The following is a 25,609-nucleotide window of genomic DNA, read 5'->3' on the forward strand; positions in this document are numbered from 1 at the left end:
TCTACTTTCCTTTCTAGTCTGACTTCCTGCATCCCCCTGCTTCTGTACTCTGGCTTTCCAATGATTCTTTCCATTTCTCCTATGCACCACACCTGTCCTTTGCATATGCTTTCCTTTCTTGAACAACTACTAGGGAAGTACTTATCATTCACCTTTCAGCTCAGACATCATTTTCCATGGATGTTTTCCTGACCCCTCTAGGTTTTTTTCCTTTTAGCACCTGTATTGAGACATATATAATACTTCATTGCACTTGGATGCTTCCCAAGAGAACAAAGGCCATGTCTGCTGTTTCTCTCACACTTAGTACCATCTCTCAGCATATAGGAGGTGCTTAATAAATATCTGTTAAATTAATAAATGGTATTCTTGCCTCTTGGGGAAGCCTCTTCAATCACCAATAAGAAACTCAATTTCCTGACTAAGAAGGTGACCCCTAAGTGAGAAGAAAGTTGAACCCAACTTTCACTCTGAAACCTAAGGGATAGCTCAATAGATGCTGAATAAATAAGTGAATGAAGAGGTAGTGTGTATCGTATTCAATGTCTGGCACAGTGCAATAGAAATGACTCTTCATTTAAAATCAAAAGACTGGGTTGCATCTCCAAATCATTTACTTACCACTTAGGTGATTTGAGCAAGTATGATTATTCTCTATCATCTCAACATCATCATCTGAAACAGGGGACCATAACCCCTGCTTGTGTCATAGGTGTACTGAATAACATATTTAAACACAGTGTGTAAGTTACATAACCAAGATGGTGACACAGGTTGTTCCCAACTTCATTCTCCCCTACAAGAAGACCAACTAGCAATTATCCATAGAAAGATTACGTAGATTACCACTGTGAAAACCCTAGAATCTGGGGGTGTGGCTGAAGTACTTCCCTAGACTGCAGAGACAGAGAAGAACTACATTAGAAGGGTGAGAGTAGTAGCTACATTCTGACCAAATCATCCCTCCCCTAGGACTGCACAGCACCACACCAAAAGAACCCGTCTGAGCCTATGGTTTTTCCAGTGGGAAAAACAGAGCCCAAGGTGGACATGTAGCTTCTCCAAGGCCCACTTGGGTCTCATCTCATGGGGATCACTGGGGGAATCTGCAAGGCTTGACTACTCTGGATCAGATAGAGAAGGGGGATAGGGCTTATAGCAACCAGTGCTCAGATCTTAGCAGAACGCATTTCCTCTTGCAGTGGAATCCAAGTAGAGATCCTAGCCAGTGGTTTTGCTCATATGTAGAGTCTAGCTGGTGACCTCTTCTGGCCAGGGAACTCAGTTGGTAGTTGTGCCTGACTTGAGTCCCTAGTTAATGAGCAATACTGGCCATGGGGTCCATTCTAGGGCTCCACCCAGATAGGGAAGCAAATTTGCAGCCTTCCCCTATTGCTGAGCATAGCCTCCAGTGCTGCCATCCAGTAAGCCTTGCCAGAGAACCCAGGCAGCCATGAAGTCCATCCTACAGCCACACCTGGGCAGAAATCCAAGTAAATCAAGCCCTGCCCAACTTTAAGTATAGCCTTTGGCCCTGCCTAAGCAGGGAAGCTCAACAGTGACTATGGACAGCCTTGGAATCCAGCCTACAGTCCTGCCCTGCAATGGAGCCCAGCCTAAAACCCTGCCCGATTGCAGAGCATAGCCTGAAATCTCATCTGACAGCAAAGCTCTGCCTTCAGCCCTGCCTGAACAGAGTCCAGCCAGTGGCACCATCTGGTTGGGGAGCATAGCCTGAGACCCCACCCTATCAGGAATCATTGCAGACCCCAGCCTATAGCCCTGAAACTTTACATTTCAAGAAACTAGAAAAACAACTCACTAAGCCCAAAGTTAGTAGAAGGGAGGAACTAATAAAGATTGGAGCAGAAATAAATGAACTAGAGAATAGGAAAACAATTGAAAAGATTAAGAAAACTAAGAGTTGGTTCTTTGAAAAGATAGACAAAATTGACAAATCCTTATCTAGACTAACCAAGAAAAAAAGAGAGAGGAGCCAATAAATAAAATTGTAAATGAAACTGAAGACATTCCAACTGATGCCACAGAAATACAAAGGATCATAAGGGACTACTATAAATAATTATAAGCCAACAAACCAGACACTCTAGAAGAAATAGATAAACTCATAGAAACATACAACATACCAAGACTGGATCAGAAAGAAATAAAAAATCTGAACAGACTAATATCGTGTAAGAAGATTGAATCAGGAATCAAAACCCTCCCAATAAAGAAAACCCAGGAACCAGATGGTTTCACTGGTAATTTCTATCAAACATTTAAAGAAGAATTAATAAAAAATTTTTCTCAAACTCTTTCAAAAAATTGAAGAGGAGGGAACATTCTTAAACTCATTTTATGAGACCAGCATTACCCTGATACCAAAGCCAGATAAGAATACTTCAGATAAAAATAAACAGAAACAAACAAAATATAGGCCAATATCCCTGATGAATATAGATGTAAGAATTTTCAACAAAATACTATAAAACTAAATTCAACAGCACATTAAAAAGATCATACACCATGATCAAGTGGGATTCATCCCTGGATGAAAGGACAGTTCAACATATACAAATTGATAAATGTGATACATCACAACTGAATGAAAAATAAACATCATATCTCAATAGATGCATAAAAAGCATTTGACAAAATTCAATAGCCATTCATAGTTTATAAAACCACCTAACTGGGTATAGAAAGAACATACCTCGTTCTAAAAAATATTCTATATTACAAGCCCACAGCTAACATCATACTCAATGGCGAAAGGTTGAAAGATTTTCCTCTAAGGTTAGGAACATGATAAAGGTGCCTACTCTTACTTCTCCCATTCAACATAGTACTGGAAGTCCTAACTGGAGCAATTAGGCAAGAAAAAGAAATAAAAATAAATAAATAAATAAAAGAAATCAGAAAGGAAGAAGTAAAATTGTCTTTTTTTTAAAGATTTTATTTATTTGAGAGAGAGTGTGAGCAAGAGCCGGGGGAGTGGTAGAGAGAGAGGGAGAAGCAGACTTCCTGCTGAGCAGGGAACCCAATGTGGGGCTCCATCCCAGGACCCTGGGATTATGACCTGAGCCGAAGGCAGACATTTAACTTACTGAGCCATCCAGGCGCCCCTGTTTTTTTCTTCTGTTATTCTGTCTTATGTCAATTTAATTCTTAAGACCAGCTAGAAGAATCTTGAAGGATAAAGGAAAAAATGTTTTCCTCAACAGTAGTCAAAGAGTGCAAAGTTCCAGTTACAAAATGTATAAGTTATGGGGATATAATAGGTAGCATGGTGACTATAGCTAACAATACTGTATTGTATACTTAAAAGTAGCTAAGGGAGTAGATCTCAAAAGTTCTCACCACACACATACACAAAATGTAACTTTGTTAGGTGATGGGTGTGTTAACTTATTGTGGTAATCATTTCAGAATATATATATATTAATTCATTGCATTATATACCTTAAATTTACACAGTGTTTTATGTCAATTATATCTCAGTAAAGCTAGAAAAACAACATTTTACTCCTTTGAAATTTGAACCACATGAATATAGTAACTATTAAAAATAAAAAAATTAGAATTTAAAGAAAAAATTAAATACAATGTATAAAATGTTAATTGCAATGAGATAATAGAAAAAATATATATATTGGTCCATGCCCCCAGTTCCTAGCACAGGGCTCCTAAAGCCCTTGTAAATTCCCAAGTGATAAGAACACTAGGAACATCTTTTGTTTTAATGAAATGACTGGGTGGACTCCTGGATGGCCTTTGGATGATGCTGGTCACCAGAAAGACCAAGCAATGATTAGAAGCTTGGAATTTTCGGCCCAACCCTCATCCTCCAGAGAGGAGAGAGGGGCTAGAAATTAACTAATAATTGATTATGCCTACATGAGGAAGCCTTCATAAAATCCCAGTAATACGGGGTTTGGGGAGCTTCCAGGGGAGGGTGAGGCACCTCAACTCCACAGAGACAGAAGCTCTTGCTCTTGGAACCCTCCCAGACCTTGTCCTGTGCATCTCTTCCATCTGGATATTCATCTATATCATTTATCATATCCTTTTATAATAACCCGGTAAACGTAAGTAAAATGTTTGAGCTCTGTGAGCTAATTGAACCCAAGGAGGGGGTTGTAGGAATCTCTGACTTGCAGCCAGTTGACCAGAAGTACAGGCAACAATCTGAACTTGTAACTGGAATCTAAAGTCCAAGGAAGGGGTTGTTGGAGCCCCTGATCTAGAGCTAGTCAATCAGAAGCACAGGTGACAATCTGAGCTTGTAATTGGTGTCTAAAGTGGGGGAAAGTCTTGTGGAACTGAGCCCTTACCTATGAGATCAGATGCTATCTCCAGGGAGATCGTGTCAGAATTAAGTTGGAGAACACCCAGCTGGTGTTGGACCTTGCTTGTTGTGGGGGGGAGCTTTTACACATTTGCTGCCCAGAAGTGTCAGAAGTGAAGTGTTCTGTGTTAGTAGTAAAGGAGACACTCAAGGAAGGAAGTTGTAATAGGGAAGAACTAACTGGGTTTTTGCCTACATAGAAAGGGAAAAAAAGCTGAATTTTCCCCTTAGAATCATGTTACAAAAATGAGGTATTAATACATTGAAATGACATGGTATAACAATCCCAGCTGTCAATTTTTGAGTACTTGCTATGTTTGGGAACTTTGCATGCATCACTTTACTTTATCTTCCTGATCATCCTCATTAAAATATGCCTTCTTTTTAAATAGGAGGCAGTTGAGCTCAGAGAGATTGAGTAACTTGTCCAAGGTCACACAGCTGGCAAATACCTGAGCCAAGCTTCAAATTCATACTGGAATAGTGGAAAAGATGGCAGGAATTGGTCCCAGAAAACTTGGGTCCAAGGCTTGATTCCTTTATTTACTAGTCCTGAGATTTGGAGGCACATCTCTTAAATCCCTGAGCCTCGATTTCCCAGCTGTCAAAAGGGGATGAGTATTTATCTCATGGAGTTGTTGTGAGGATTATAAATAGTTTTGCAATTTAATAGACTGTGCACATTAGCTGTCTTCATTTTTCTAAAGCCCAAAGGAAGGAACAGTCATCTCAATACTAATAACTTTGGTTCCCTCCATGTTTTTTACCCTCTTCTCTGTTTGGGGGAGACTGGAGACTCTATATCATGGTGTAAGAATGTGGAGCTGGCCTAGGATAGACCCAGGTTCAAGTACTTGTTCTGCTGTACTGGCTTTGGGGGATTACTCAACCTCTGTGAGCCCTAGTTTCCTTAGCCCTAAAATGGGGCCAAAAATGGGTCCTGTGTCCTAAGATCGTTTGTGAGGGACTAGATGGGATAATGCATGTAAGTTCTTTATCAGTTCCTGGTACATCAGAGAGGCTTAACAAAGGACCTCAAAAGCACTACCTAGGTAAGGAATAACAATAGCACATTATGTATTATATACATTATAACACATCTTAATATGAACCAAACCAATTTTATTCTCAAATTTGTTCTTGACATTGATATTATTAGCTTCCTGCTTTATGAATGAGGAAACCATTACTCAGAGAATTTTAGTAATTTTCCAGAGTTACCCCATTAGGGCTCATTTACACCCAGGAATTCTGACTTTGAGAGCAGGGCTTCATCCACATCAGCACACTTCTGGAGAATCAAGGAGAACTTAAAGACTCCCAGGGAAGATAGTAGGAATAAGTGAAGTTCACCCGCAGTCACCAAGAAACAGCTAAGAGGTCCCAAAAAGTTCAGCGCAGAGAGCAAGCTGGGGAATATTAGTTTCTTGAGAATGCTAAGAAAAGTATTGAGCCAGTGAAGCTGAGAGGACAATAGCCCTATTAAATGACCTTTCTGTCCTCTCACGCTTGCGTGCTGTGACCCAGACACAGTTGAATGGTTCGTGGATGTCTGCATGGCAGTTTGCAGCTACATACCTGGCCATCAACCCTACTCCATAAACCCCCATAATTAGGCAAGGTCAGACTAGAAGGGGAGGAATCTCAAAGATTGCAAAGTGACCATTTGTGTGTTATTCGAAGTCACTAAGTCCAGCGTCACGCATGGATTTTCTAAGGCATTCGAAGATGATCTTCACTCCCTGACAGTTAGGTGCTGGATCTCCTCGATGGTGCAATCGATATCAACAATCAGCAAAGTTGAGGGTCTTTTTATACATGACAGCTCCGAGAGATTACATTATGTTCTCAGGTTCTCACCATTCCTAAGGGGCAGCACTGACATTTCACTCCTGCCTACGAATTCATTCTTTTCATAGATGGAGGGTAGGGTTTGATGCTCTAAATCCATTCTCAATAGCACCAAAAGGTAGCACCTGCTGAAGAGTCTGATTTGAATCGTGACTCTCTACTTACTGCCTGGGAATCTGCGCAGGTGAACTAACCCTGCAAAGCTTCATCAGAGAAATAGTGGTACTGATTTCATAAGGTTCTTTTAAATATTAAATGAGACATTTATCTCATCTTCTTAATCACTTAGGATCCCATTACCTAAGCCACCAAATTGGCAGTCAGGATTCAGACCAGGGAACCCTAGCTGTCTGGCTTCACAGTGCTTGAATCCTCATGAACATGAAGTATGAGCAGGGTTGGGAAGATTTACACAGAAACGGGCTGGAGACAGAGGTTACAATGCACATGGCTTTGTAATACATCAATGGCTCATTTATTGAGCTTTTGCTAAATGCCAAGCACTTTCCTAAATACTTTATGTGTAGTAACTTTTTTTCACCTTCATAATTATCCCATGAAGTGGGATCCATTGTTAACTCTGTTTCAGAGGTGAGGAACCTGAACATGGGGATGCGGTGACTTGCACAGTGTCACGCAGCTAGTAGGTGTACCCAAGCAGTGTGGTTTAGGAATATACTAACTTACCATCTATTTTTTTTTTTTAAAGATTTTATTTATTTTTTGACAGAGAGAGAGACAGCGAGAGAGGGAACACAAGCAGGGGGAGTGGGAGAGGGAGAAGCAGGCTTCCCGCTGAGCAAGGAGCCCGATGTGGGGCTCGATCCCAGGACCCTGGGATCATGACCTGAGCCAAAGGCAGACGCTTAACGACTGAGCCACCCAGGTGCCCCTAACTTACCATCTATTAACCATCATACTAAACCATACCTGTAATACTCAACTAGAGCAGGATTTAACTTCAGCACAGTTGACATCTTGGGGCAGCTAATTCTTCATTGTGGGGGCTGTCCTGTGCATTGTAGGACATTCAGTGGCATCCCTGGCCTCTACCCACTAGACACTGATAACACTACCCCCCTGCTAGTTGCAATAACCAAAATGTCTCCAAACATTATCACATATTTTCTGGGGATGGGGGGTGTGCAAAATTGATTGGAAGCTTGGTTCAGCCATTTGCCAACTGTGTGAACTTGGACAAGTTACTTAATCTCTCTGAAGCTCAATTACCTCCTATGTAAAAGGATCATCGAAGATGATCAGGAGGATAGAATAAAATGATGCATATAAAGTTCCTGAACATAGTGAGTACTCAACAAATGGTAGCTGAGATGTACCATGCTGCGTGGATGTATAAACCTCACTTCAAGTCATAATTGCCACTTTATACATTGTGCTCACATACATTATTTTGGTAAACGTGTGATACAAGCAGGGTTTATGATTCCCCTTTTCAGACCATGACCTTGAGAACCACTGATTAGGGAAATGAGACTCACTAACTAGATCAATCACTCTTCCTTTCTTGGGAAGGGATGCAGGGTATTGAGAGGGGAGGAAAGGAGTCTTCTAAAACTGTTTCCTTCTGTAAAGTGGAATGGAAATCTGAGCTGTATTTCTCACTATCCGCCACTCCCAACAATAACAGCAATGATAGATAACATTTTTCAAGATTTTATTTATTTATTTATTTATTTATTTATTTATTTATTTATTTATTTATTTGAGAGAGATCTAGAGCAAGGGAAGGGGCAGAGGGAATCTCAAGCAGACTCCACACTGAGCATGGAGCCCGACGTGGGGCTAGGTCTCACAACCCTGAGATCATGATCTGGGCTGAAATTATGAGTCAGATGCTTAACCAGCAGAGCCACCCAGGCACCCCAGTGGTAGATAACATTTATTGAGCCTTTACTATGCACCGGAAATGATGCTTAATTTTTTGTCATGTATTGCGTTATTTATTCCTTACAAAAACCTGTAATTATCCTGGCAGTGGGTTGTGTTTACATGTCCTGATCTTTGTATATTTGCCCTATATTCCTGTCATTTGGTGGTGCCCTCCTTACATGGACTCCAGGCTTCGTCATAGGACTGTTTTCACCAATGGGATATAAGGCTGGATGCAAGCAGAGACTTGAAAAGTACTCATACACAAGGACTTGTCTTTTGCTCCACTTGTCATGTGAACCAGCCCAGGCCAGCCTGCCTGATGATGAGAACTTCATAGCTCAGTTGCCCATGGCTGTCCTGTGCCTGTCAATCCCAAACAGCTGGCAGCTGACCCCAGATGGATGAATGAGCTCCTCCAAGACCAAAAAAATTGCCCAGATGAGCTTAACCCCAATTGCCATGAATTAAGAAATGGTGGTTGCTTTAAGCCACCGTGTTTTGGAGTATTTTATCAGGGATACAGAAAAGGACATGGGTTCAAAGGTTGAATATGTTTCCCTGGCCACATAGCCCGCAAGTGATAACACTGGGAAATGAGCTACTTCACCCCAGATTCACATTGCTCTGGTGCAAGTTAGGGGGACATATTTGGTGAGAGGAAGGACAGGAATTAAACCAGATGAGGAGGTCCTAGTAGCTAGGGCAAGGTTCAGCTGGAGTTGAAGAAAGCCCTGGTGAGGGGGTGCTCAGTTTCATGCTGTTAATCTTTTGCTCATCTCCCTTAGTTATTGGGAAGGTCCTTTGAATGAGAGAGTCTTGTGGTGTTGTCTTCACAGGTAGCGAGAGCCACGTCTGAGGTCATTATTCCTCAGGAGGAAGGAGTCTGCAGACCTGAGGCAGGAAAAAAGGAAGGCACAGGGACTGAGTCTGGACCCATGAATTCATCAAAGAATCTCCATATGATTCCCTGTTATCACTTTACTGCCAAAACTTTGCCTCCTACCACCCTGTGTTAAATTCCATATTCCCCAGCATGTCAGGGCTCCTGAACTTCTCACATCCCAAACAACAGAACCTCCTCCAATGTCCATTTTGGGGGTACTTTAGGAGATGGTAAGCCTACTGCCAGTCCTGTTACTCGCCCTGTGCCCTTGCACCTTCAAAGAAGAGTCGACATATTCTTCATTAGTATCCCTACATTTGATGAGATGGCTGGTACTGCTGCACATGGTCGTCCTAAGATGGTATGCATATGGTGGTACTGTGTCTTCTCTGTCTTCTGCGCTGAAGATCCTGGGCCCATCCAACCATTTTGTCCTCTCTCTTCTTTATTCTACCTTCCCATCTGGATCTGTCCATAGTAAGTTCTCAACAAATGTTCGGTGCCCTCATTTTATTTCTGTATTTGTATATACTTAATTGAAAGATCCAAGATTTAGGTTAGAATTTAACAGCGAGGTGGAGACATCTTAGGAGGCATCTCATTTCGGTATCCTGCTCCAAGAAGGTAGGCTCCTTTCCTTTACTTAGTGCTGACCTCAATTTTAACTCAATATATTACATTGCAATGTAATTCTTTGTGTCTCTTTCTTTCCCATACTATTCAGTTTCCTGAGTCTTTAAAATGGTATCTTTTTTATTTTGAATCCATATTATCTAATCCAGGATCTAGACAGTATAATATAGATGAATAAGAAATATTTCTTGAGTGAAGAAGTCTGCATTCCAGTCTAGGTCCCCTCTGTCCTTATTTGCATGGCATTGAGAAGGTAATCTTTCTGGACTTAATTTTCTCAGAAAGAAACTGAAGATAATCATACCTATCTGACAGGGTTCTTACAAGAATGAAAGGAAATGAAATCCGTAGAAGTCCCTGAGACTTTTGTAAACATTGGAAGAACATTATTTTCCTTCTTTGTATGTTAACCCATGTGTGAGTGGGTGGTGGGTGCTGTGTTGCATGGAAAGTACCAGATCATCGAGTTGGTTCTTCTGCAAATTTACCCCAGATCTGCCTCATTTATCCATTCCTTCCAATAAGTGACTCAAGGGCCTGTTTTTTAACACTTTTTGTTCTTTCAAGCACCAGCCTTCCCCAGGTGGTGTCTCTGCGATTAATGGCTACTGAATCACTAGGGCTGGGGCAGACTGGTTTTTCTTGGATTCTTTTTTGAGTTTGTAATCTTAGCTGTCATCCCCTTGACTCTGAAGATTATTAAGCATTCCGCAGGGAGGGCATTCTCTTTAAAATAGTTCTGAAACAGCCATGATTGAGGAAAGCCACTTCTCTGCACCCCTGCCCCCTTGCCCAATATCAAGCCAAGAATCATCCATGACCTTGGCAAAGAGGAGGTGGCTTGCCCGGTTCCAAGCTCAATTATCAGGAGATAACCTCTATGAGTTGGTTAAATAGGATTTCTCTTTCTTAGATCTTTTTTGTTTCTTTCTTTTTCATTCTTTTTTTTTAGCTCAGCAGGAAAAGGCTGTGCTGAATACAGCAAGGACAAATATGTACCATGTTAGAGGCGAGCTTTCAGTTTTGTTGGGGAGAGAGATTGCATATCAACCTGTAGAGGTACACATTCCGCCTCTTCACAGAGAACTTCAAAAAATTGCACTCCAGAGATTTGCTCAAAGGCTGCATGGCCTGCTTTTTAGCATATAATGTAACATGTGTTTTTATCCTTATAAATATTTTAACTCTTCTTTCACTCTGGATCCCTTGTTTCAAAGTCAGAGTTCTTTTACTTTGTTACTAGAATTGTACCTTCTCCCCAGCACCCAAGCGATTTTCCTCCTTCTGTCCAAGGCTTGCATTGAGGTGAATAAAACTGTCCCCTCTCTCTGCCTTCCGAGCCCCTTTCCATCGGGCAGCTCACTGTTTGTGCTTTTAGGGAATTCTTCATTTTTAGTTTGTGTTTTTATACCCACCCCCCACCTGCCCCCAGTGCTCAGATCTCAAGTCCCCTTTTTCATCTGAGAGTAATATATTTTTTTCTTCCTATTGTGTTTGTACTTTCTTAGAAATGTTAATTCAACAGACATTGATACTCTCTCTGGAACAGTCTCTGTGCTAAGAGATGGTGAATATGTAGGAGGCTTTTTCCAGGAAGAACTCATAATCTGCAAATATGATGTCCTAAAGATTATCTACCTACCTATTTATCAGTCATCTATTTATCTATCATCTGTGTATCCATTTATCATCTAGCTAGCTAGCAATTATCTATCTATCTATCTAATCTACAGATACCTATGTAGATCTCTCCTTATATCTATCTGTCTAGATCTATCTACATAGATAGGTAAATAGAAATGCAAATATAGATATAGATTTACAGATAGATAGATATAAATCTACTGTACAAGGAAGTGTAGAGAAAAATCTAATAGAAACTTACTCAAAACTTTGAGTGAGGGTATCCTGGAAAACTTTTCTTTCTTTTTGTAAACTTTTCTTTAGAGCTTTGTATTGATGTATGAATAGTTGATAGGTGTTATTCAGGTGTATTTGCAGAGGAAAGACACTCTAAACAAAAGAAAATAACATGTAAATAGTTGTAGATACATGTAGGAATGTAGCCTGTGATGTTGGAGTGGGATGGGAATGTGCCTGAAGACTGGGATCTGCCAGAGGAGATCATGGTAAATGGAGCTGGCCAGTAACTGGGGCACATGTGGGGTCTTTCCACATTGGGCTGAAGAGTAGAGCTTGGGCTTCACCCTGTGGATTGTGAGGGGCTGCTGCAGGTTTTTAAACAGTTGATGGGGCACCTGAGTGGCTCAGTCGGTTGGGCATCTGACTCTTGGTTTTGGCTCAGGTCTTGATCTCAGGGTCGTGGGATTGAGCCCCATGTTGGGTTCCATGCTCAATGCAGAGTCTGCTTGGGATTCATTCTCTCTCTCTCTCTTTTTCTCTCTCTCTGGAATAGATAAGTAAATCTTTAAAAAATAAGCAGTTGAGTAACCTGTTCAAATCAGGAAATTATTGTGACAGTGAAGAATGGACAAATTCAGTAAGAAATTGGGGCAAGATATTCCTCATCCTTTCCATTTGCCAAATCCTGGCCAAAATTTCCAACAAGTTCTTGAGAATAGGCCAGTGCAAAATCAATCAACCCATGTCTCAGAATCCCCTAGGTCAAATGCAGAACTACACTTCTCAGGAAAGACCAGCAACACACGTATAGCAACTCAGGACTGAAACAAGCACACAGGTTGACTCCCAGGACTATAGGTCTTTACTCTGCTGACGTTCCGATGTGGGAGCACATTCCGATGTGGGAGCACTTGGCATTGTGATCCTGATGTTATTTGCATGTCACTTACTCTGATTTTCGATGACCAATTACATCATAGTGATCTTTAATTAAAGAAAAGGCTTGTAATTCTTTGTTTGCCAAAAATATCATTTTGAAGTCCAGAAAATGTTCAGGACTGGATCCTATTGGCTGGCATTTAGGTTGTTCATGGTGAGGGCTTCAGTTCTCCCAGGAAGACAGGGTTGCCCCCTCCTCTGTATGCCCACAGTGTTTTCCGCATATATAAGTTGCAGACTTTACCGTTATACACCGTGATTATATCCTTGAGAAGCAGCACAGCATAGTGATGAAGGACGCATGTCTTGGGCGCCTGGGTGGCTCAGACGGTTAAGCGTCTGCCTTCGGCTCAGGTTATGATCCCAGGGTCCTGGGATCGAGTCCCGCATCGGGCTCCCTGCTCCTTGGGAGCCTGCTTCTCCCTCTGCCTCTCTCTCTCTCTCTCTGTCTCTCATGAATAAATAAATAAAATCTTTAAAAAAGAAAAAAAAAAAAAAAAAGAACGCATGTCTAGAACCAGAAAACCTAGCTTGGAATCCTGGCAGCCACTTACTGGCTGTGTGAACTTGAATAAGTGACTTACCCTTTGTTTGCCTCAGCTTCCTTAGCTAAAAAATGAAAACGCTCTTATCTAACTTACGGGGTTTGTCATGAGGAGAAGAGGAGGTAATATGAGTGAAGTACTTAGAACAGAAATACTTAGTAAGCACTCACAGAAGTGGTCATTATTTCTTGAATTATTGGACTCCTCTAGAGTTTCTGTTGCCACCATATCATGTTATACATGAAAAATACTGTGATTTACATGACACACTGAGAGCCGTGGACAAGGCTGCCGTGTGCTTTGGGACCACACTGAGGGGCTGATCCCGTCTCAAGGCTGTCCTGGCTGCCCTGGTGGCTGATGGGATTAAACTTGGTGCATACCTGTAACCCATTTGTGGGAAATTCAGACCTGGCAGACTTGTGTTTATCGAAGATGGAGATGATGATGATGATGATGGTGATGGTGGTCCTTGTATCCTCTGTGCCCAGCACAATTTTTATCACAGTGTAGGTTCTTAGTAAGTGTTTCAACAAATGGATTTAATGAGTGGAAGGCAAGAAGACCCTATCTCTTTGCCCACCTGCGGTGATGTGTTCTGCTTGTAGAAAAACAGAGTTCACTAGCTGTATCTATCTTTGTTCTTTTCTGTCCAAGTAATGCATTTTGACATTCTAAAATTACTGAAAATTCTGCGAAATCACTTTGGGAGAAGGGACGAGAAAGGCCTCTTGAAAGATAAGTTGTTCCAGAGTACTTGGGGAGGTTGTAGGTTGGCAGAGCTTTATATTCCAACCACCAGGAAATGCTTGGTCATTCACGGCTCAGAATAAGTCTTGTTGGGCGAAAATACTTATTCCTTAATAAATGGCCTAGTGGTGGTACGTACTTTAAAATGGAGAGAGGGGAGCCATTCTGTTCAGCTATGGCAAGAAGACAAAAATAGGTCAAGAAGTTCTTGGAATGAGAGGCTTCATATGAACCATATGCCTAGAAGTAAGAATGGGTCCCAGATTCTAGTCTAGATAAGAAATGAAATCTTACTAACTGGTGGACTCCCACTTTCTAAAGTGTTCATTGTGAGACCACAATTCAAGATAGCTCAAATAATTGAAATGGCTAAATAATGTTTAACAAATAGGAGAAAATCTCTGTCAGTGATAGGAATCTAGGAAAAGTGCTATTTACATGCCTAAATAAGAACTTTCTACGAGACAGAGCAATAGTTCCCCAAATTTGTACCGTACCCAATTAGCAAACTTAAAACAACTCACTTTTTTCAGTATTCAAAAGATTTTATTTATTCTAATCCTATCAAAAAATTGCAAGAATGGTACAAAAATGCCTGTATTCTCTTTATTCAGATTCACCTCTATCTTTGAAGCATAAAGATCACTTTTTTTGAACTGTAAGTGATTAATTTTTGTGTCCAGGAGTTTGCTTAACTTTTGCACAGAACTCTTTGCCTTCGGATTTGGCAGTTGGTGGTAAAGAACTGAGATGCGCAGGCCTTAGGGCCTCCCTTTATTCATGGGCTGGGTGAGGATGCTGCTGAGGGAGCCAGAAATCTTGGTACAGACTTTTTCTTTGCCAGTAGAGACAGCCAGTTCGAAAGAGGGATCAATTGATCAGTCTAAATTTCCAGGGAGTGGAGGTTACATGCACGTCGTGAGTCATTGGCCAGACATACCTGCTCCAGCTGCCAGGCCACAGTTGTCAATCCAAAGCGCTTCTGAAAATGAGGCCAGAACCCACGTTAATGAAGCCTGACTGCCTCGGAATTATTGTTGGATTAATTAACAGCTTTGCCAGCAGTCCATTTGTCCAGGGTCAGTAACAATTTATGGTGAGTCACATTTAAGTAATTTCATTCAATTCAACCAGCATTTACTGCACCCACTAAGAGCCCTGAACAGACCCAGTGCAAGCAAAGGGATTAATCTAAGCATCAGATGACAGGGGTTCTAGGCTCCCCTCGGCCATAGTGTTCCGGGCAGGGAGAAGGGAACAGGCCAAGGATTGCCATAGAGAAGGCTGAAGGAAGCAATCTTCACAAGGGCTGGCTCACTAATTCCAAGGGAAGCAAAATGAATTTCAGACCAATGGGAGTCAAAACTGCTATCTAGGTATCTGTATTCGTCAATATCCTTTTGATTGCAATTGACAGAAAGCCAACACTAACCGCTGGAAGAAACAAACAAAGGAAATGTAATGACTTTTTTAACTGTAACATTCAATAGATTATCTCACATCAGGAATGGCTGGGTCCAGGTACCCAAATGATGGCCTTCAGCTTTGTTTTCTTCTGTATATGGTTTATTCTCAGGCATTCTTCTCATCCTAGTTTTGGGTTAACCTACCACCACTCCCACCACCAAAAGCAGATTCTGGTGCAGGGAGTTTATTTGGGAAATGCAGTGACCATGAAGATGCACCGCTCGGACCCCATGCTGTGGAAAGCAGCTGACTGACAACCCTACCAACACCCTTCCGGATCCACCATCATGTTCAAGGGAAAGCCACATTTCCCATGGGCTGCTCCTAGTGAATGCCTGAGCACAGTGAGGTCACTGAGGCACACCAGTTCTTGGTAGATACAGGACTCCTCTGACAGATAGCTTTCCCTGGAGAACCCTTCTTGGCCTGACCAACCTTGTCTTGGAACTGCAGCCCATGGCTCCCTGCTTAAGGCTTAGTAGATGGAGGAAGATTCTAGGCGGCAGCCCTTCTCATGTCCAGTCAGAAGGTGCATGCAAGCTGGGGCTTAGAGACCTTAGCGTTACATGTATTCTTGGATGCCAAGTTCACCCCAAAGCACGCTGGATACAGTGACCAGCTATCACTTACTGGTGGGGAATCATCCTTTTGCTACCACATGCTGAGCTCTCGTTAGATGAGCCTTCAGTGGCCGGTTCCTCATTGGCTCAGGGCATGGGGAGCTGGAAGACTGCAAAAATATTTTTTCATGCCCAGACACTGCTCCTTCACTGCTAGCCCTGTAGAAGAGCTGGCAATCTTGGAGATGTCGTTCTGCCACCGCTTAGCACACTTCACTTTCAGCCACAGACAGAGGCCGTGTTTGTGTTTGGTTTGGGAGGTGGCCTCTACCCCAGTACCCTGCGGTGGGGAAACAGGAGAGGGGTACAATTAGCAGTTAACAGCTTTATCTCTACTCACATGTAAGAGACATAATTAGCTGGCTCCATCTGTTCCTGATAGCTGCTGGAGTCAGCCATTCACACCTCAGCCAGATATTACACTGAGTGGGAGGGCCCAAAAAGGAAACATTTCAAAAATAACTCACGTTTTTTTTGTTTCAGACATCCTGCCCCTATGGAGTGGGTCTCCAACTTTGCTTCCCTCAGGTGTACACAATTTGCTGTCAGTTGGCAAGGAAAGGTGCAAGCTAATGAATATGGAAGCTGATGGCACATGATTTTCCCAGGCACTGAGAGCTTCAAGTTAAAGAGACAAGACTTGGTGTACAAAATACCAGCACTCCAAGTAGCGGGGCTCTGTCCCACTTGGGTCTGTGTCACAGAATGGGTGTTGGGCTCACATGGTGGAAAATATTTTCAGAGCCAAAGTCCAAATTTGGAAGGACCACTGGAGCCTCTGTGGCTGCCAGGGTAAGTGACTGGCCCAAGGTCACACAGCTAGGCCGATGAGCTGGGATTCGCAACTAAGTCTCTTTTCTTAATCATGATACATCACTGATGCTGGATGAAGTTTTGGGGATGTCATGGTCTCCTGGGGATTAGGAAAATCCAAGACAACTTTTATTTTCAAGGCCAAAACAGCAATGCAAAAATGAGACATTTAAAAAGAATGTTTCCACCTACATAAGTAATGCTTTTAATGTAAAAAGGCACAATGCAATATAGTTGGGTTATCCACAAAGTAATTACAGGACTCATAAAATATTAATTCATAGCACAATCTGAGAGGCAGAGCCTGAATGAGGGCTATGTATTCGACGGGGTCTCAACAGGAGGATGACACACTCGGAATAGCATTATTCAAGGAGGTTTATTTACAAAGGGATGATTTACAGATGTGCTGAGGTAGGGGAACCACAAAAGATAGTGTAGTCATTTGGGTGAGGAGCAGCCAACTGTCACCACCTCCAGGCTCCAGGGGATGAGTGGAAGGAGATGGAGCGATGTAGAATGTACCACACAGGTGCAGTGCTGACTTGTCAGAGGCAACAGCTGTCCTGAAGTGACCTCAAGGGACGGGACCCAGGCGATAAATGATATGACCTCACAGTCCTTCCTCTCTCTGACTCCTTGCCAGGAATCCCCGTTGGCAGAACGCACTTGGAAAGCTGCAGGTACAGGCAGGGCGGGGACTAGGGCAAGACAAGTGAGTCATCAAGGGATTCACACTAAGGAAGACTTCACTCTCAGGGCTGTGCAAGTGCAGGATTGGGGCCTGGGACCCTTGCAAGGGAGTGAGGGTCTCCCTAAAATTGACACCCTCGCTGTCTTGCTCACCTCTCCCTGGTCCCAGCCCTAGGCTTGGGAGTCTGCAGTGAGATCTGTACAGCTTAGTGTTTTGCAGTCACGGTGAGGGGGCAGAGAGGGAAAGAGGGAGTCTCGTGGAGCACGAGGAAGAAATCCAGCACAGGAAATGTTCAAAATTCTAAGGCAAACATTTTTCATTGCATCATATTTACCTGTGTCTGAGACTGTGTATATTAACCTTACTTGGAGAGAAAGTCAAAAGCCTAAATAGGAGACCTTGATGACACCTCATTTTCACCCTGTGATTAAACCTTGATGGACCTCATCAATTGTGGGTTATTGGAGAGTGAGCTGCTTCCCTTTTGGGACACAGGCAGCCAGAGATAAGAGAGAGGCCGCATGGAACATGCCGGAGTGACTGGCATCCTCTACAGGCAAGCATATTGGCCTTTTCCATTCTTCTGTGGCTCCCAGAATATATTCATCTTCTATTCTCAGCCCAGCTCAGTCACTGGCTCTCCCATGGGCTTTAGCTCCTGCTACTTCAGCCATGCTTTCGTCCCTGAGTCATTTCAGACACCCAGCTTTATCCACAGACATCATTTGGGGCAAGGACTTTCATTCTGAACTTCTTCCTGCCCCCTGTTTTTGGTCTGACCCTCATTAGACAGTTATACAGTTTTGAGTTGTTCTTATGCTTTGTCCTCATGCTGGCAGGGGAGGGGGGTGGGGGAGGACTGCTTCAGGGTCACCAGCTGTCACACTGGCACTAGGATTCAAGACAAATGTCACAGTCCTACGGCCTAGGTAAGGACATAGTCTTTGTCAATGGAAGGAAACAGAAGAAGAGAAGTCAGGGTCCCCCCTAATCTCTTATCAACCTGTGGAGAGTGTATAGGGCCAGACAGTTCCAAACATGCCATGTGAGTCTATGTCCTAGTAGATGGACCCTTTCCCTTGCTTTCCCTCCTTTTTGTAAGGTAGGCACATCTGTGAGAGGAGTAACCAGACTATGAGGTACCCCAGCTGTTGGCGAGAGTTTGTCTAGCAATGCCAGTTTTTGCACTTGAAGACCTTGGGGCCCGTGTGAAATTGTAGTACTTTCTGCCAGGGTTGGGGAAGATGCTGCTAGTCCCATGATGCAGTCCCTCCCACCAGGAGACAGGTGAACCGGATTCCAGTTATCCCTTTGTCCAAACCAGGGTAGGCTGCTGGGATCACTCTGAGACACTGTGGCTCTTTGCATCCCTGTCATAGATTATTTAATGCACACCTGTAGTGGACCATGATTTGAAAAGTTAAGGCACACACAGAACAGTGATACTGAAATGCAGCAATTAACGAGGACAGAAATCTGGTAATAAATCAGCAAAGTCACCTCAGACTGACTTTCCCCAGATTTGAAAGTTGCATTCATCTGATAAAAGTTGTATAAGGTGCGCTTCAAAACTAAAGTAGAAAATAGAAATATAGTGACAATTATAGACTATCTTGCTTTTCATTTATTGAGAATAATGACTCTCTCCACACCTGCAATGTGTTATTTGTAGAGATGTGCTTACAAATATCAGCTGGAAACCTTTTCTTTCATCTTACCATTTAGAACAACAATTATATATTTTAAAAAATCAGCACAAAATTTAGAATTCCAAACATCAGCTCATAAAAGGGGTTTTTGTCTTTTTTTTTTTTTGATGCCTTGCAACATAGTAAAACTCTGTCCTGAAACCGACTAGTGTTTTTTCTTTCATAAATAATTTAAAGTAAATCCACCAGCTTTATATCACATGTTAAATGGGGACACGTCAAAACTTGTCTTAATATTATGAAGAATGTAACATCTTTACGGCACACTATTTAATAAGATGCTGCTATAATAGAACATTTTTTTTTTTTAAAGAAAGAAGTCACCTATTTATCAATGCTGAAATGATTAAAAAATCCCTAAGGGCTTACAGCAATATATTTACTTACAAGAGGGATTCATGAGTCAGAAGAGAAGAAGCCGGTGTTGTAGAGAAAGCTGCCCCACTTGCTAGCTTTTTGGGTTTGAGCAAGTCACTCAAACTTTCTGATCTTCAGTTTCCTTCATCTTTAAAAATGGGAAAGTGACACCTACTTTGCAAGGTTGTTTTGATGATTGCCTGAAATATCTGAAGTGCTTGGTACAGAATAGGTTGTCATTAAATAAGAGTTTTTATTACTGATTTATCCGTTGAACACATTTATTGAGCACGTACAATGTATCAGCCTGAGTTAAAAAGAAAGGATGGGATGTAATCTCAACACTGTAGCATCAGATGAAAGATTACAACACTGTGTGAAGTATGATAATTGAACATTGCTTTTTGCCTCATTGATTAGGGAAGTGAGAGTTCCCTCATACTAATAATAGGAACTGTACTAATAATAGGAACTAATATTTGTAGGATGCTTGTGAGGTGCATGGAGTCGTGTTGAATGCTCACTTTCACTGTTACTTGTGGCTCACAACAAACCCACCAAGTAGTCACTAGAATTATTATCATATCCATCTGATGAAGAAATGAAAACCCAGAGAAATTAAGTAACGAGTAAGGGGTAAAGGTGGGTACCGAACCCTGAAAATTTGCTTTCAGAGCCCACACATTTAACCATCACACATTGGCCAGGAAGTATCTTAAAAGCTAAGAAAATTGAGGGCGCCTGGGTGCCTCAGTTGGTTAAGCGACTGCCTTCGGCTCAGGACATGATCCTGGAGTCCCGGGATCGAGTCCCGCATCGGGCTCCCTGCTCGGCAGGGAGTCTGCTTCTCCCTCTCCCACTCCCACTCCCCGTTTGTGTTCCCTCTCTCGCTATGTCTTTCTCTGTCAAATAAATAAATAAAATCTTTAAAAAAAAAAAAAGCTAAGAAAATTGATACACAGGGTGAAGGTTATCCACCTGGTTCAGGAACAAGGCTCCAAACGGGGCCATGGGGTTGATCTGTTCTGGAGAACTGGCTAAGAAGTTGACTATGGCAGAGAGGCGAGAATAGGATGGAAGGAGTTTGAGAGGGGGACGCAACGCTGCTGCTGATGTCATAGTATTTTATGGGAAAGATCAAAAGAAATGCCATAAAAGGAGTGCAAGTAGGAGGGGCAGAGAGGAAGGAGCTTCCGTTTCCAGAGTGATAGCTGAGTAGCAGTGTAGTCAATGTAAGTAATAGCAGGCAGCATATGGAACTTTTCCAAAACACTGACCTGGGGTAACAGAAATATAAGGATGCTCCCATTTTGATGTTGGGAATTGGATACAGGTAAAATCAGAAGCTTTTTGCCTTGGGAGGATGTTCTGGCAGAGAGGTAATTCAAAGGAAACTCAGCATATCCCTCCTAAGATGAGTCCCGTAGAAACCATTGGTTTCTGCAGGACGTGGTGAATCAGATCTATCTGAATAGATGAGCTTGTGGTTGGGTCCTGCCACATTCCCCAGAGCATGTGACTGGCACTCTGGACTCTTACTCCTGACCATCTGGAGAATGAAGATGTTGTGTAGTAGGACTGGTCCAGAGTGAAAATGGAATCACCAACAAGACAAATAGGAGTGCCCTTTTAAGGAGAGCCATTTTGAAGCTCAAAGGCCAAGAGGCATGGGGATAGCAAATTTGTGTGCAGTATGAGCTGCGATGGGCAAGGATGGACTTGGTCAGGCACCTATAGCAGGATATCTGGCCTTTTTACTCAGTGCTGGGGTCCTTGGCAGAGTTCTCGAGTTAATGATGTTTCTAAGCCATTGGGAGGAACGCATATTAACAAGGATGGAAGTGCCAGCTCAAACTGGTTTAAGTAAAATAAAAAGGATTTCTTGACTCACTAGCAAAGTCCTTTGGGTCCACTAGTTGTAGATCCAGGGATTTAGACTACACTGTCTGATTTTCTCTCTCCTTCTCTGACTCCTTTCCTTTTCTCTATATTGTTTGAATCTTAGGCAGTCTCTTTCCAGTTAGCTATAAAGATAGACATGTGTAGCTTCAGAAATTACATGGTCCTTAGTACCTAAGATCTTGGAAGAAAGGAAAGAACATCCCTTTTCCAGCATCCATGTGGGCTGAGATCCACCACAAGCCCACCTTTGGAATAATCACTGTTTGGTGAGATAAGATATGCCAATTGGAGTGGTGCTGTGGGTATCTCAGTCAGTTAAGCGTCTACCTTCGGCTTAGGTCATGATCTCAAGGTCCTGGGATTGAGCCCCACATGAGGCTCCCTGCTCAGTGGGGAGTCTGCTTCTCCCTCTCCCTCTGCTCCTCCCCTTCTGTTTGTGCTCTCTCTCTCTCTCTCAAATAAATAAATGAATAAATAATCCTAAAAAAAATAAGATATGCCAATTGGAGAGCCTGGGTCAAGAGAAGCAGAACCCCAGAGTTCATAGGCCCCATAGTTGGGGAGAGGTAATTCTCAAGAGCAGCACAGCAAGTGAGGGGCTTGCCAATGTTGGGCTGAACTCTGCCCCTGTTTCCTCAAAGCCAGTGTCCTCAAGGTGTGGACTTCTGGACCAACAGCATCAACAGCACCTGGGAACTTGACAATTTCTGGGCTCCAATCAGACTCACTGAATCAGGAATCCTATTTTAGCTGCCTTCTGTGTGATTTTATATGTGCCAAAGTTTGAGAACCATTCTTCCATTTGGTGAGTCCCTTTTACATCCTTTATATCTACTTTCTTCCTTCAATTGTTTTGTGAAATGCAGTCAGAGCCCTAGGAATTGATCCCTCATCTATACTTGGGCAAGACATTTGTCCCTATCAAGTGGGCAAAGCCGGGGCGCCTGGGTAGCTCAGTTGTTAAGCGTCTGCCTTTGGCTCAGGTCATGGTCCCAGGGTCCTGGGATCGAGCCCCACATCGAGCCCCACATCGAGCCGCACATTGGGCTCCCTGCTCTGCGGGAAACCTGCTTCTCCCTCCCCCACTCCCCCTGCTTGTGTTCCCTCTCTCGCTGTGTCTCTCTCTGTCAAATAAATAAATAAAATCTTAAAAAAAAAAAAAGTGGGCAAAGCCCCTGAAGTTTCTCGCTCACAAGGCATGATCCACCAGAGAAGAATCTCTTACTAAATTTTTATTCTTTCATGTTGGTGGCTGAGAAAGCCACGAGGGTTTTTAGTATTCTTGTCTGGTAACAGATATCACTTAGAAATCCATTTTATAATCATTTAAACTGGCTTGCTTTGGGTCTATTTACATAATTCCGTGAGACGCATGGAAGGAGAGGCAGAGCCTTATTTTTCTGCAGCCAAATACATGGAAAAAGCCTTTCTAAGGTAATTAGCACTTCAGTGCTCCCCACACAGAGGGCACCGTGAAGAAGTGTGCCTTGTGGGTTCAGGGCCACCCAAGTGTGGAAAGAATGAGCTTTCTACCTGGGAGAGGCAAACAATACACTTTGTATGAAGCCTATTTACTTATGTGAGTAATTTGCATGAAGGTGATGGAGCAGTGGCTTCCTGTGCATGGTGGGAGCTCATCTAGGAACAAACAAGGCACTTTTAAGGCCCCTGAGATGTAGTACTCTGGGGGAGGGATGCCTAACCTCCTGCCATCAGGACTGGATATACCAGTCATTCTTGCTGAGAATCAAGTCAGAGTTATAGCCCCCAGTGGATGCTCGCAGAGACTTTTTAAGGGGAAAGATCTGCTTCTTCAGGGCACCAGATGTGGTGGAGAAATTTGTGCTTAACCCTCACTGTGTATTAGTTACAATCACTATTTTGTGTTTTTATTTACAATAACTATTGCTAGTTACATGTATCATATGTGTTAGCTATAATCATTACTATTAATAACCAGAAGAGACTGGGTAAAAATAATAGTAGATGAGTAACCACAAAGAGTTCTTAAGTAATACACAAAGCATGTGATAAACAAAGACGAGTTTCAGGAAACACCACAGTGTTGCAAGTGAGGTTGAGTAATGACTTGTGCTTTTTTTGGCAGGGGGAGGGGGAAGTCAGAGCAGGATCAGGCTCTAATGGGCTTTATCTGCAAATCCCAATGGTGGTATGGCTAAGGTGGGCTGGTTACTGAGAATTAAGACCCATTTTAGGATGGAGTTTTTGAGGCAAAATGGTGGTTTATTAAAGCACGGGGACAGGACCCATGGGCAGCAAGAGTACCAGCGTCGTGAGGAGTGGCTGATTATATACTAAGGGGTTGGGGGAGGTAAGGAAAAGGGAGGTTTCAAAAGGATCTTCACGTTGAAGAAGACTCACAGGATCCTGGAGGCCTTGCCATTGTCAAGTTAAGGTGGTTTTTCCCTCCAGCAAGGCATTAACATGAAGATAGTTGGGAACTTCCTGGAGGAACTTTATACTCTGCCCTCTTCAAGTATCTGTCAATGGGCTACAGGTTATAAGGACATTTAATTGTATCTACATTTCCTTCTGGAAGCTAGGTTATTGATAGAAATGCTTTGTTCTTGTAGATTGCTAAAATATTTGTAAACTGAGGAAGACTCAGGTCTTGCAGGATTGTAATCTCTACAAATTAACTAGTTGTTTTTCCTTTCTTTAGCTTTAGGGTATCCAGGAGTGCCTGAGGAATGTCACAAATATCCCATCTGGGCGGGGGCGGGGGGTGGGGGTTGTGGGGTGTCAGCTTCTGCTTTGTCCTCAGCTTGCCTTCTGTTCCTTCATCAATTATAGTGGCCATCATTGTCATCATCCACCTCCTCATCACCATCTCCTCCTCCTCTCCTTCCTCCTCCTCCTTCCCTCCCTCTCCTTCTCAATATACTTTTCTCACTGGATTCTTTTCCCCACCCCATTTCCAAATACTAGAAATAAGGATGCACACTTACTAACACTTTATAAATGGTGCCGTATCTTTATGGAGAATAGAACTCTAAGACACTTTATAAAATCACTTTTCACTTTCAAAATCTTCCTAAAGGGAAAGATTTGCATCTTAGCTCCCAAAGGCCTATTTTCACCAAGAAGTAGATGGAGATGACAACCTGTATAGTTCCATTTATCTTTTGACCTAAAGCCAGAAAGGTTTTATTTAGTGGCAGTCAAGGCAGCTTGCTGTCGCCTTTGGCTATATTTTTTAAATTGTCAGTGGTACAAACTACATGAGTAATTCCTGAGTATATTCTTCTTGTAAAAGATTTAAATGTATATATAATGTGAGTCTTCATTCACATACTTCCACCTTTGAGTGCACTCTGTCCCCAGAGGTGACCATTGTTCATAGTTTGGTGTGGATTCTTCCAGTTCTTCTTTTTTGAAACACCCACACACAAACACACTCACACACATTTCAATAATCTACACATTGTTTTTTTAAACAACTTTATTGAGGAATAATTGACCTATGATAATCTGTAGTTATTTAAAGTGTGATAAATTTTGACGTTTGTATACACCTGTGAATCCATCACCACAATCAAGAGAGTGAACACACCCATCATCCTTCCATGTTTCCATGTGCCCTTTTGTAATCCCTCTCTCTTGTTCCTCACCCCCACCCATCACTCCCCAGGCAGCCATTGATGTGTTCTGTCACTGTTCATTAGCTTGCATTTCCTAGAATTTGTTTAAATGGAATTATAATATGTATGCCTGTCTGGCTTCTTGCACTCAGCATAATTACTCTTGAGTTTCATTCAACATGCACTTGTTGTGTATATATTAATAATTCATTACTTTTTATTACTGAGAGATATTCCATTGTGTGGATATTTCCATTTCTTTATCTGTTCACCTATTGAAGGACATTTGGGTTGTTTCCAGTTTGGAGCTATTACGAATAAAGCCATTATGATCATTTGTGTATAAGACTTTGTAAGGATATATACTTTCCTTTTTCCTTTAAATACCTAGGAGTGAGAGGGCTGGAACATATGATAGGCATGTGTTTAACTTCTTAAGAAACTGGCAAACTGTTCCCCAAAGTGGTTGTACCATTTTCATTCCCTCTGGTAATTCCTCCACATCCTCACCAACACTTGACATCTTTAGCCTTTTTACTTTTAGCCATTCCAGTAAGGTGTGTAAGGGCACCTCACTGTGGGTTTAATTTGCATTTCTTTATTGACTAGTGTTGAGCATCTTTTCATGTGCTAATTCCTCATCTCCATATCTCCTTTGGTGAAGGATCCATTCAAATCTTTTGCCCAGTTTTTTAAAAATCAGGTTTTTTTTCTAACTACTGAGTTTTGAGAATTCT

The 25,609-nt window shown here is 42.4% G+C and overlaps 1 long non-coding RNA gene across 1 annotated transcript in view; it reads left to right on the forward strand.

The window, feature by feature from the left end:
• LOC129045827 (uncharacterized) overlaps positions 1 to 25,609 on the forward strand; it is a 198,913-nt gene that overhangs the window by 86,670 nt on the left and 86,634 nt on the right. The window lies entirely within an intron of this gene.

The sequence above is a fragment of the Mirounga angustirostris genome, unplaced genomic scaffold, assembly GCF_029215605.1.
Source record: "Mirounga angustirostris isolate CCGP_5_RB_7025 unplaced genomic scaffold, mMirAng1.0.hap1 SCAF_5, whole genome shotgun sequence".
In the NCBI taxonomy this organism is placed as follows: Eukaryota; Metazoa; Chordata; class Mammalia; order Carnivora; family Phocidae; genus Mirounga; species Mirounga angustirostris.